This window comes from Nothoprocta perdicaria, unplaced genomic scaffold (assembly GCF_003342845.1).
Source record: "Nothoprocta perdicaria isolate Ctin4 unplaced genomic scaffold, notPer1 scaffold_3, whole genome shotgun sequence".
NCBI lineage: Eukaryota > Metazoa > Chordata > Aves > Tinamiformes > Tinamidae > Nothoprocta > Nothoprocta perdicaria.
In genome coordinates, this window is record NW_020455532.1 from 6,322,875 (window position 1) to 6,337,282 (window position 14,408).

General features: G+C 35.9%; 1 long non-coding RNA gene across 1 annotated transcript; it reads right to left on the bottom strand.

The window, feature by feature from the left end:
* Nucleotides 1-4,071: 4,071 nt before the first annotated feature.
* Nucleotides 4,072-7,353, bottom strand: LOC112949681. Its single transcript, XR_003249853.1, has 3 exons — nucleotides 7,253-7,353; nucleotides 4,455-4,705; nucleotides 4,072-4,345 (listed from the first exon to the last, which is right to left on the bottom strand). It is a non-coding gene; the product is annotated as an uncharacterized LOC112949681 (long non-coding RNA).
* Nucleotides 7,354-14,408: the final 7,055 nt, after the last annotated feature.

Sequence of the window (14,408 nt, forward strand, 5' to 3'; positions counted from 1 at the left end):
ATAACTTGGGTTTAGAAACATGCTTCAAAAATAGCATAAATAAATTATTTTGCAGAAGAATTATTTACCATAAGGAGAGGTAGAAATTTATAAATCAGTTCAGAAATCTGTAGGGAAAAAAGTTATTAGTTACATCACCAGAAATGGGGTCTAAGAAAGCTCAAAAACCTGCATTTTGCATGCAGCTTTTAAAATATAATTAGTGATCTAACATAAATAGACGTCACTKGCTGTAGTAATGTCTGTGGCAAATAAATAACAGTCAAACACAATAAAACTCCCTGTAATGTACTCTGTTGTAATATTGATGGCAGCATATGGCAAACATCTGACAGCTGTTAAACAGATGTGGCAATTAGCAAACCTTATGGTCATGCTGTTAAGATTATTATGCAACACGTTCTCCAGTAAAATTAGATGACTTCCTACTTTCTGTAGCTTTACACATGTGGAGTGCTAGTCTTATGTCCCATTTAGGCAATATTGTTAGCTAATGTCTCCTAACCTATATTTCTTTAGTTGATGCCTCATGGAAGATTTAGAGAAATCCAGAATTTAAACAAGAACAATATCAATTCAGCTGTGTAGCAGATACTTCAATTATAATAGCTAATGGACAAATTGAGAGATAAAAAGACTTTTCTATCATGTTGAAATTCAATGAACAGTTTTCAATTAGGCTCTGAGTATGAAAGGGAGAAAAGAAAGATACTTTTCCTTGATGTTAACATTGCAGGAAGAGATGAGAGTAACTTTGCTTTTTCATTATACAGAAGAGGTGCATATAATGATGCATATTTAAATTATAAATCAGGTCACTAACTGCCAAATGAAAGCAATATCAATTAGAGCTAAGGTGGATCAGGCTTTAAAACTCCTTATATTTAATGACAAAAGTATGACTGTTACCCTCACCCAGCCAACAAARGGATAATTTAAGACAGCAAGAAATCAAAGAGTGATGTCACAAAAATAAGCCCTCACAGCTTTTGGGATAGTATTATTATAATTAATAGACTTCCAATGACTTTTTTTGCAGGTTATGGGCTTTCACAAAAGCATTTATTGCAGGCATAAAATATAAAACTCTAAAGAGTGGGTTTGACTAAGGTTGACTGGAGGGTCCTTAGCCCTTCTACTACAGTAATTCCTGTAAAATAATAGTTTCATTTATAGGCTCAATTTATAATGTTGAATTTATGCCAGTTCATCTGATATCAATCATGATAATAGCATGATCTATTGTATGTCACTTGTGCTAATGCAAATTAAATATCATTACATTACAAAAAAGCCTTATGTTAAAATAACATTAAATGTGTAACTTTAACCAAAAAAATTAAGGGTGAATTAACAATTTGGGGTGAGCTTATACACGGATAATAAATATAAAACCATGCATATCTTTATATATAAGATATATATGTGCTGAGAAAGGGAAAGCTAAGCAAAACATAACATTGATTAAGACTTGAGCAGAAAATTTAACAGTGAGATTTCTCTGCTTTCAGTGGATTTAAGATGTAGCAGCAAGCAGTGTATTTTATTTCTTTTTAACCATTGTGGTTTTCAGTTCCTGTTTGACACAGAACTACCTGCAATCACAATTTTACAAACTTTAGAACTGCAAATATTGTCCTTTGAATATCATGTGTTTTTATAAAATACATATTTATACATTCACAGATGATACTCATTGGGATTTAAAATTACTCGTCTGCATGTCTTTTGAAATCACTTATTGATACAGCTTGATAATATAATTCTGAGACTAAAGTGCACCCAAGGATTTTTTGGGACACTGTCAAAGAATTGTTTTCTTCTTTTTGTTACTTTAAAATTTTGAATTCTATATTATTACTTCATTCTTTGAATTCTTTATTATTACTTCATTCTTTGAATTCTTTATTATTATTTCATTCTTCATTATTACATGCATGACATCATAACTAGATTAATTAAAATACATTTACATCTGTCATAATTGCAGGATGTTTTTCAAACAAAAGTTTGGAAAAAAATGTGAAATATTTGTGGCAAAAACTCATCTTAAAATTTCTGTGCAGTTTTAGGGACACCAAGAATGTCTATTGATCTCTGTGAATGTAAAATATCATTTATATAGCTTAAAACAAACCTAGCAAAGACTAAATCTAGCATGGGTTGTTTACATTTTCTTCTGAAAAAGGAGTGAGATCACTCCTTATGGAAGTGTTTTTTTAATGAGTTTTCTTGGCTTTGTAACTTCTGCAAATCCTACTACATTTCTTGGTTAGGGATTAGAAATGGGGTTTTCCATTTTAAAGATATTTATAGTGGCAAAATATTGCCCATCAGATTATAACAGGATCCGTAGCACTCTGTACTGTTGTTCCAGTAAAGCTCCTACAGACGTTATTGTTATTTCTTGTGTTTAACTGTAGTGTTTGAGTGCTTTGCAATCGTTACTGTGCTCACCTGCTCATCAAGGCCTATCATGACACCAGCCAGTTCTACTGCTTTCATCTTCTGTTGGAGAAAAGAAGCACAGAAAGGCCAAAGTCACCCAGAAAGTAACWGTGGACAAGAAAAGTAAACACAAGACTTCCCAAAGCCAATACTCCTCTCCTTTTTAGAGTCCTTCATGAGAAAAGGCAAGAGCTGTTTCAAGTCATGGCTGCTCTAATTAAACAGATCCTGGGTTTAATTTAATAGGTTTCTCTCCTTCCCAATATCCAAGGAGACAAAAAAMCCCAATATGCCACATAGCGTTTTGCGTTTGGGTTCTGCGTCTCTGGGCAATACTTCTTCTAAGGACCAAGTTTCGCTGTCTTTATGGGTGCCAAAAACAACTTCAGAAGATCAAGCCTGGGAAGAGACTTTGCACATATTTGGTGACACAACAGACTATTCTCAGAAGCTATCGTCATTATTTCACATTTTTCCTCTTTCAAATACAACATTGCTTGCTTCAGAAGCAGAACTGACACTTCTCACCATTCATTACTACAGATGTTAGAGATATTCTTTAATGTTGGAAGGAAATACAAACCTCCTAATGGAGATCTTGGCAGCTAAGTGAAAAGAAAATAGATTGTTTTAAAATATATTTATAGGCCCTTTAACATATATATGCTCTGGCACTGATTTCAGAGTTTAAAAAGTCTATTATTAAATTTGGTTTAAAATCTCTGTTTACAAAGTCTCATATGCTTCTTTAGTTACYCAGTTTTCATAATAAAGTGCTGGGTTTTCAATTGCATTTGAACATACGTTCGCCCACTTTCACATATGTTTAAAAWTTTTTTATCCAAAGTTTATTTTAACTTATTGCTTGAGCTGAATTCAACTTGTTGCCACAAGATGAAGCCAAGTATTTAACAGCTATCAGAAAGTATTAGATAATTAGATGTATTTATACATGAATAATTTAAAAGTCTGCCTGCCTATGACATAATGATTCTTCAGATAATAATGCAATCAGTAAGTGACATACACATGTAACCTTGCCAGTGGTATATACATCTGCTTAACTTTACATAAGTGAGCAAATCACTGATCATGTTCTGAAAGCTCAAGCATGTAGTAACATCTGCCAGGTTGGGAACACAGTTGTGAAGAAACATTTCTGCCCAATACAAGGAGCTTCATATTGGAGAGTTGCAGAATAAACAAATTACAAAGTCTCCCTCGCAGCTTTCTTCTAGCATCAAGTACAGGTTGGTGTTAGGTGCAAGAAATTTGGATCACTGACCTCATTCTGGATGGAAGTTCTACTGTGGTAAATTACCAGAATGATACATTAGAAAATGAAAAGTTTCTTCATTTCTGTAGTCAGCTGACACAAGCAAGCCCTTCTAAACATGTCCCATACTTTCCATGAATTATTCAATTTGCAAATAATTAGGTGAATTTAACCCCCTTTTTCTGTTCATGGATTGCCCCTGAGCACTTTTTAATTTTCTCTTTGAAATTCTTCACTGAGTACTTTCCATGAATAATTTTTAGGACTAGATTCTCCACAATGGTGAACTGCTCAAATCTGACTGCAGCKGTGTGCCAGGGGGATGATTGCCCCTTACTCTGGCACAGATGTGACAGGTCTGGGATTTTACTCACACACCTCCACAAAGGGTGAGAAGACACAGCAGAACATTATACCTAATTCTCTACCACAGAGGACTCTTTAATGACTCTAAACTTGCAACATAATCCAGCATACTGAATATTATGAACCTTATGAATATTAGGAAGCAGTAAATGACCGGTTGAATGAATACWCCAGGGTAGCACTAGGAATCCTCCCTGAAGAAAATCCTGTGCTGAGTCTGCAAATTGATGCAAACAGCTGATGATGGCATTTAACCTGAAATATAASCAGAGTGCATCCTTTGCAAAAAATYTCAGTGAAATTCTCTACACAAAAGATCGGGGCCTATAATACTAAAAATGCCAAGCAACATAGCAATAGCTACCTGATAGCGCTGTTTTCCCTTTTTCAGTGCAGGATCAGAAATACAGTTTGAAGCAGCCTATGGAAGATTCAGAGGTAGCGCCAGATGTGGAACTTTGGAACTGTGCAAGACACTTAGAGAGTTCAGATAATTTCTTCAGAGTTGATATTTGGTTGGTAGAAGCCGCATCTGCATTCAACTAATGCCATTCATTGGGAAATCAGAACAGAAAGAAGATGGAATGGAAAAGAGCAGCATCAAAAGTGCCAGCACTGGGAAGAGATAAAACCAAATCAGTATTCAAATTACATGCATGTCTCAATTTTGCTTTGTTATTGTGTCACTATTTTGAAAAGCCCAAATTATGCTCATAAAAACTTAAGCTATACATACATATGTATGAAAGTATTCAGCTTCAGCAGGGTTGAGACAGACAAATCTGGTAGCAGGTTTCTTTTCAGGTTGTAAGAAGCAAATAATAATCAAGGGTAGTTGAGTTGTGTGAGATATTGGAATCCTGGAACCACCTCCTTTGTACCGTTCTTCTCCAAGATACACAAAAGAATATGAACGTATTTCACTCTCCCATCTGGAGAAGACAGTGGCATTGAATTCAATGCATAGGACTTAGCAAGTCTTTGTTAAAATCCTGTTACAATAATTTTTGCCCGCCCACTGTACATAACACATRTATGTCAGGAATTAGGAGATGGAATAGCTCATTTAGGAAAGCCCTTACAAATGAGAAGTTACATGCCTTTTTGTTGTAAGGTGATAATGGATGTTTTGTAAGGTAGGATATAAAACTCATCTCATGTTATCTAGAATCTCTAGGCTCTGCTGGGTGCAGGCTTCTCAGATCTGTAACCTCAAGTTGCCTTCTCCTCACACTGTCCTCCCATCTTCAACACAGAGGTTGAGTTGCATTCCCAGGGATTTAACAGAYCTCAGTAGATCTGGCATGTCTAGTCAGTGTCATTTTATTTAAGACTATAAAATTAATAACCATGGATTCAACACTGTCATATTTATTCAGTTAAAAGATATTTTAGAGAATGTATGCCTTAAAAAGAATTGGACATTCTTCACATATGTGTTCATCTTACCTGACATGTAATCATCTTCCAAATGGAGATGTTTCTGTAGACAAGTTGAAGAGCCTCCTTCCATGTCAGAAGGTGCTCTTGATGTTTAACTTTTCATCGTACTGTTCTCAGGATGATAAATGTACAAAATCTTTGTATCACCTCATCTCAAAAGAATGTTATTCACTTGTAATTACCCAAGTATTTGCCACTAGAGTGCTTATCTGGAGAGTACTATTTCATTATATATGTTTATTCTTCAAATGGTTTCCATTTCCATTTAATCTTTGTGATTTTACTAGAAATTCTTAAAATCTAAATATACAACGTCTACTGAGTAATCAGGTTGAAGTCYATACTTAGAAATGAGTTAAAAAAATCAGTTCTCACAGTATAATTACCTATCAATTCTATGTCTGTCACAGGACTAACTAGAATTTCTTGGAGCATGCTATTTACTTAGTCTTTATTATGTATAGGACTTTTGCCTGGTACAAATTCTGCTGTAACATTTTTATATATTTTTGTTTTATTTTTGTGCGCTGGTATCTAGGAGACTGAGTCACAGATCAAGATCCCACTGAGCGATATGAGCACAGATCACAGAGACAGTGCCTGCCCCAGAGAGCTATATTTTAGAGGAGATTTTATAAAAATAGGATTAAAGTTTACCAAAAGGCCTGAGAAGGCAGCCCATTTATACACCTTCAGTAATTACATTTCAGCAGCACGCTCTTTAGATGTATGTTTGAGCTGCAGAACTTTCTCATGGTGATTGAGAACGAGGGAGGAGACACATTTGCATCATCTCCTCCAAATATCTCACCTTTGAATACAGAGTGCAACGATACACTATAATAATAATAATAATAATAATAATAATAATAATAATAATAATAATAAATATTTACAACTTCCATAGCTCTTTGCAGCTACGGGTGGCTGTAAAACATTAGCTGATTAATCCTCAAAGCAGCCCAGTGAGTAAGGCAAGTTACTGCTACCATGTTTGTCTTCCTGACAAGGCAAGACTGTGAACCCCTACAGTGCATCAGCCAGGGCTTTCTCTGTAGTCAAACAGATCTCACCTTAAAGTACTTATTTATTTATTTATTTTGAATTCAATATTCATCCTAAACTTTTCTTTCCATAAAATTTGGGAAAGGCTAYGTACATGGAGACATATCTGTAGGCAGCCTGAAATACAGGCTAAATGTACCTGCTTAAAGTATTTATTTCAGATAAGAAAAAAGTGATGTAAGCAAATACCACATAGAATAAAGAGCAAGAGACGAGTACAGATTGAGGTGACTGAACATAATACGTCAGCGATACCCATGTAACCAAAAACTAGACGCCTGATGATCTGTTTGACTGAAGGGAGGCAAGTGGGCAGGGAGAGCAGAAAAGGTCTGTCAGGCATGAAGATAATGTTACAAAGCCCCAAACTCTGGACTTCTGAGTAAAGAAGTAAATCACCGAGTTTGACATTAAATCAGTACAGGTTGCTGGTATCTCAACACAACTGCACGTGGAAAGATTGTGTTTGTAACCTAGTATATGACACTAAGTATTCACAAAGGACAGCACCAAGTCAACAGTTTAGCAAATACTTCAATTACGATGCCTTTACTGTTTACCTATTCAAAATGGCCAGATAATTTAACTCGTATTTGAGTCTACCCGCTTTTAATCTCCTTTAACRAAAGCAAAATGCCATGTCATTTCCCGTACCTGACAGGTAAAATGGTTCACAGCTTCTCAGGGTTCTTTCTCTTCCCTTCAGAAGATCTATTTCTGTAGAAACCTCCAAGAGAAATTGTTTGAAGGCTGGGTTGAGGTCTTTGCGTCTAGTTTATAGAATTTTGAGGGCTTTGCGTCAGTTTGAGGGCTTTGCGTCTAGTTTATAGAATTTAAAGAAAATCAGAAATGTATAAAACCAGGAACAAGCAAATACATGTATTTGACTGCTCTTGCTAACTTTCCTAAGTGAATTGTCCTAGACTTCAGTCCCCACTTTTGATTAGAGACTTACAGTATAAATATTCAATAACAACAACCATAATAAAAATGGGTAACAGAGCTCCACCTCTTCCTTCAGGAAAATTTTATTCCACTAAATGATTGCAAAGTAGCCCCAATTTTAACTGCCTCTGCCTCAATCTTCTGCATATTTCTTAGAAAGATTAGAATATTCTTCCCTGTCCTGTGATGAATTAACTGTGCTTGGTCATATTTTTTGAGGGGGGCAGGGGGAATTACCATATCACTCTATGCACAAGAGATCAAATGTATGATTAAAAATATTTATAATACTGATGTGGAAAAGAATGATATGTTAAACAGATAAGCATATAATAATGCATGTCTCACCCATAAAATTTAATTTATCCCTTGGGCAGGGCATAAACTTTGCTCAAGAACAACATGTTTTCCATCTATAGATTGCAGAGCTAAACTGCTTAATTTTACAGCAAATTGATCACTGCTGTAATATTTCAGGAGCAAAATGATCCTCAACAGTCAGTTCAGTTTCAAAAGCCAAAATTTATAGTTCTGCTTCTGATTTAGTGATAAGGTTTTTTAACATATTGGGCATTTCATCACTTTCTATCAGGAGTCAGCGTTGCACCAACAAAGAAATATTTTTTGAAATCAACAACAACAACAATAATAAAAAAAGGGACATAAATAATATACTACCAACTGACAGAGGAGTTTAATATTCCCTTCAGACCAGTAGGAAATTACTCAGATTCCTGTCCTTGTAAACATGTGTCCTGGCCTRTATAGGAGATGTGCTGCACTGCCATGTGGCTGGAAGCACATGGGCTCCAGAGCCTCACTACTTTCCTGAGTGCTAGGGAAACTATTTCATTTATTTTCCCAAGTGGCTAAACTTCATTTTACCCAATGCAAATAAAATTTAGTACATCTAAAGTTATTTGACACTTTTGATATGTTTAAAATAAATGTAGAGAGATTTAATGATGTGAAAGTTCATGACTCAGTAAAGATTGCTCCCTAGCTGGGGTCTTAGGATAGACACCTATAAAATCAAATTATTATAATCACAGGAGTCATGAGAAAAAAAGTAGGCCCTGCTGAGCTCTATTCACTGAGTTTTTGCATTCATTATACTCCTTCTAGTTATGAAACAAAGGGACGAGGTAGGCTGAAATCTCAATAGGTTTTATCAAGTAATTCTTTGCAGAGGCATTTTATGATTACTACAGTGAATTTTTAGAAAACCAATTCTCATGCCAAGAGAAGAGGAAAAAGACATGACTTCTTAGTTACCCCAGTGCAGGAATAAGTGCTCACTTCTGAACAATGATYCCACAATTAGGAATGCTCAGAACTAGCTAAATAAAAGTAAATATATGAATCACATTTATTAGTCTTATCCAGGAGTTTCCACTGTTACTGTGAGCAATGTCTGACATAAAGATCTCCTGCATACTTTTAGGGTCAGATTTTTAGAAGGGACAAATATTTCTAAAAATCCTTATCGTTCTATGTTCCCCATCCATTTCAGTACCTAATCAGCAATACTGTGTGATTATATTTTGGTAAGTGGCACACACTTACACAGAGGAGAACATGTATATATCTGTTTTATAACCAAGAAGATTATTTCCCAAAGCTGCTATTTCCTTTTTGCATACATCTGCACACTGACCTGGGACACACTGAATGGAGAGACAATAATTAGGTCATTTACTTGGGCGTGATATTTCTTTTGAGACTTAAAGGGTAAAACATCTCTGCACACAGTGCGATAGCAGATTTTTCACGTTTGCACCTTACAATAAAAAAATAGAAAGGATCAAATGCCAACATTTTTTGCAAGAAAAACAATAATTATGAGTGCATAGTCACCTGCAATTATTTACAAGTGCAGCTTAGATCATGGAGATGTCTAAGTCCTTGGTGGAAGCTCACAGTTGGCAGCGCAGACGCTTTGGCCACTCTCTACATGGCCCAATGGGATAGTGCTCAGAAGAGGAGGCTGAGCCCAACAGCTCCCCTTAAAAACAGAGGCAAAAGGTTTCAGCTGCAGGTTGATATCACTTAAATGCACATCATCTTCTTCAATCAGTTACATCATTAGTTGACCGAACATATAATATTTCCATGTTTCTAATAATAAGCATATCCAGGTAAGCTATTTAGAAATAGACTCTGTAGCTCCACTAGTGCAATTTTATTATGAATACTGGAATAAAAAAAAATCAGTTAGCCTAATATTTCAATATTTCAAACTCTCTTTTAAAGCTCAAAATCCAAGTTTTATAGGATACACACAGGAGATTTCTAATGAAAGAATGCACCAGAGGATGTCAATCTTCTTTTAATTACAGTTAGCTATAGGAAATCCTTTACCAATCACTTTCAATTAAAGAAGAACTGTCTGTGGACAATTTAGTGGATTTGTTTTACTTTGCAATAGCTTTCTCAGGTGGTATCACATAAAAGCCCTTCCTCAGGTGTCAAGTTTTGCAGTAGTGCTTAAGGCCCCTTCAGCTCTCTTGGAGCTGGTTGCTATATAAATCCATAGTAAGAAGATGTTTCAGTGTGAATGAGCTTAAAACATGGCTATATTCAAATTAGCTTCATGTCCACGCTCAGAATTGCCCATCTGCAAGTGACCTTACAAAAAAACACGGATACATTTGTGCTCATAATCACGTACTGCAATGATACTTCCCAGTGAACGTCCAGCAGAATATTTTAAGGAATGTTTGCATTCATAGTCACTGCATCTGTACCCAAATCTCAAAGTGAAAGTCAGGTGAAACTGCTGCATATGGAGGCCAGATTTTGCAGCAGAAAATATATAGCAAGTCCAGGCTTTTATGAGGATGGATTTACATTTGCTTAGTAAATGAACCTTATGTACCTCATGAATCTTAAGTAAACCTTTCAGTGAACCAGTTTTGAAAGTGCACGGAAATCCCAAACCTAATTTCATGTAGCCTAAACCCTTGCATCCCAGCACTTTTTCAGTGTCTCTTGCAGCAGCACTAACTATGAGCTTACGTCTCCTTTCCTTTTCCCTCTTTCTTTTTGTGTGCTTCTCAGGTTCAGCAGTGCCCTCCTGCTGCATTTCAGACTGCAGGCTCTCCTGCTATGAAATGCTCTCTGTCTATATTCCTATTATTATTCTCTCTAAACTTTCTTTGTTACCTGCTCTGTCTCCTATTATTTCTACTGTGTCATCAAAACCTGACTCCGTACAGTCTGCCAATTAGCCTTTGTCTGTCAGCACATTCATCAGCATCCCGAAGAGTGATGGCAAATGGCAGAGCATGGAAGTGCTATTTGATATGCAGCTGTGTGTCCTTGCACATAGACATGCCATTACTGATAAAGTAGGAGGACGTGGTTTAGCTTTCCTAGACACAAAACTTTTGGTAAGAACCAGATGCAATTAGCAATACATGAAATGGCAGGAATTACAAAAGAAGCAAAGGCAATGATTCAAAATTAGCGGGTAAGTGCACAAAACTTTTCTGCACCTAAAATCAACTGTTATAAATATGGACCGCCTATGTAGGCAATGGAAAAATACCTGACATCGATATTTCCAGGAAACAAAGAGAATTAACGGTGTAATCTGATATTACATACCTGCAAGTGAGTAATGCAAATAAAGCTGCTTCTGTACTTGTTACAGGGAAAATAATATGACTTTGGTATAAAACACGCATTGCATTCTTTTGTGGAAATATATAAGTATGCATTATTCAAAATTCAAATATTAATGATCACATAAATATTCTATGATCTTGGCTATTACTTTCAGAACAAACATTTTAATTTTAAGATGTCATATTTGTAAAAGCTGTATTTTGAGTAAGAGAGAGAGAGAGAAAGAGAGGGAGGCAGACCCTTTTAAAGGTGTCTCAGTGTCTTGCCATGGTATCTTAGCTTAGCAAATACATGGCACATTTAAATTTCTTTTAGCTCTACAATGCTCTCCTGCTTAAACATTTACAATGCTACTATTGAAAAAAAGGTGTAGGAAGAAATATAAAGCAAATGCATAAGTGTGTGTTTGAATGAACTGTGGATGTCTAAAAGTGCATGCCAATAGGCAGAAGGAGATTTATGAGTTTAGGCTTTAGAGCAAACTTTAATGATATGCACGGCCAGAGCACTGGGATTATGAGTAGCCTAAAAAGCTATCACTAGTTCTTTATTGCGGGACATTTCTAAATTAAAGAGAAAAGAGAGCTAAATAATAAATTATAAAATTTTGAGCATAAATGAGAGTTTTGACTTGACTTGTCTAGACAATCTGGATCAGATTTTTAAAGACAAAGTACGAGAAAACTGTTTTTGTGCCAAAAGTCAGCTTTTGTATATGCAAATGGATAGTTACTACAAACGTTGCAAGTGGATTTCCAGATATTTCAAAATCAGCCTGCCAGATCGGAGTGAGCTAGATTTTCCGACTACTCAACACACTCCCATCGGAGCCAGATTCTCAGAAGAGCTCAGCCACAATATCACCATGGGGTGGGATAAATGTAACACTGAACAAATTGACTCTTACTTATTTACTTAACTAGAAACCAAACACTTACGGAAATGTATTGCCATGATGCACATTGAGTCTTCTCTTCATGGTCCTTCTTCCTAGGTCTTTTGGGACTAAAGTGCAAATCCTGCTCAAAATCAAATTTTCTGGGTTGGGTTTTGGTCTCATCACTTGAACCTGACTCCCTTATAAATTCTGAAGTATTTGAGAATGAATGTCAGGTTTTGACCCTTCCCATGTCTCCTGTCATTCTGACAGTCTTGGCTTCTTTCAGACCTGACTGATACGGTGTATGTCATTTTTCCTCTGCAGTAGGGGGTATTCAGTTCCACGTTACATTTTACCTTTGCATTTGCATCTCCTGTAATTCCTTCTGATACATTTCACCGCATGATCTTCAGACAGGATTTGTATTTGCTCTTGGGCTCTTTCCACTGTCCTACATATGTCAGTAATTTTTTGCAGAGTCAGACTGTCTTCCCTGAAGAATTTTTCTATTGTCATCACTTCTGAGCCCCACTACGGTTCCTGCCCCTGTTAATTCCCTTGAAAAGAAATTCAGTTATGTGTCACCAGCACGTCTGTGCTGCACTGGCTATCTGTCACRAGCTGCTTATAGCTAGGTAGTCCAAGTGCCTTGGCACACAATATAAAACATTTTCTGGGCTTAAAAATCTTATAACTACCTGGGTGATAGGTCATGTACATAGCTAGAAATATTAAAATCTTAATTTGCCATTATCTAGTTACTTGTGTTCTCCTGTGGTGATATTCTTCGTTAAGCATTTGGAAGTACTAACCATGAAATACAGGATCTATTATTTTCTTTATTCCTCAAAATACGTACATGCATTTTGCATTCTTTATACATTTCTATGCACCTGCTTTTCAGCCTACAATTGTAATGCAGTACATTATAGAAGAGAGATTTTCATAGGCACAAATGGGAATTACGTGTCCAATTCAATTGGCTTTTAATTGGAGCCGAGCAACTACAAAGCCTTTGAAGAACTCTCCTATATGGATCCCCTTAATTTAGCCTGAATCTGTTTGTTGATGAAAATCCCAAATCCTAGTCAGCAATAGGTAAAGGTTTCTTTTTTTATTTCAGTATCCATGTTATTATTCATTAAACACCGAAGGAATTCTGCCTTAGTAAAGCTCATATCTGGTGAGAAATGGTGTTAAAAATTACATAGAATTTTAAAAAATACTTTATTTTTGGAGAAAATTAAACATTTCCCTCTGATAAGAAATTTTTACATATTTCATTCAAATATGATTTGCTTCTATTGAAAGTCTCCACCTTTAATAGTGGAAACAGACAATATTTTCCTTTCCAATGAATTCTCCAAAAGATAGTTTTACATATTATATACACCTCCGAATAAAAAATGAAATTGTCTATTAAAAATACCTGTAATCCTGTAAAAGACCTGTAGTCTTCTCTGTACATGTATAAAACTTTGTTTGTCTGTGTTTTAAAAAAATCTATAAACAAAACTGCTACTGATGAGGAGTCAAAGCTTGAATTTAAAAAAAGAAAGTGTCTGACTTGCCGTAATGATGAAAAAATGACCAGTATTTTTAGAGATTCTGGCTTACGTTAAAGGATTTTCTAAAATAGGGATATGTCAGAAACAAAATATTTTAATATCATCCTTCATTTTCCTCTGAAATCATTCATGTGTAATGGCTTTATTTTAGGACACAGCTTCACGTTTRCTTTCATTCCTATTAAATTGGTACTTGACGTAGTGGTATAGCTGTTGGGTGCCAAGAGTTACACTCAATTCCTGGAAAAAAAGGCAGTCTTCCTCCTTGAGCTGATTGTATGTCTGGCATCTGCACATGTACGTCAAATGCATATTTTACTCTCTTCCTTTGTATTCCACATATACGGTAGCAGATAAGATTAGACAAATGCACTTTCATTGACAAAGGCTCACAGAATGCTTTGGGATGGAAAGGATATTTGGTGATGGTATCTTGCATAGTTTGTCCCCTCTGCACTATGGCAGGATTGATTGCTTTATCGCTAGATGATCCCTGATGGATGAGTATTGGGTCTGGGCATCAGTTAAAAGTGAGGATGATAATTCAGTTTTACTGATGCCACTGAAAGGGGAAGTCAATCTATTAAATTGTTTAGAAGTTTTACAATTTCCCATAAAGTATTTAAAGCAGAGCTTCTCAACCTTTGCCGCTGCATGACCTGCGTTTCTTACCCTCTTCTTTATCCAGGCGGACAACATGAATTAACCTGGTGGCCTCCAGGGTAGCACTGAGGGAAGCAAGGTGGCCGTTCCCTGGTAAGGACATAAACGATGTCACATACAGATC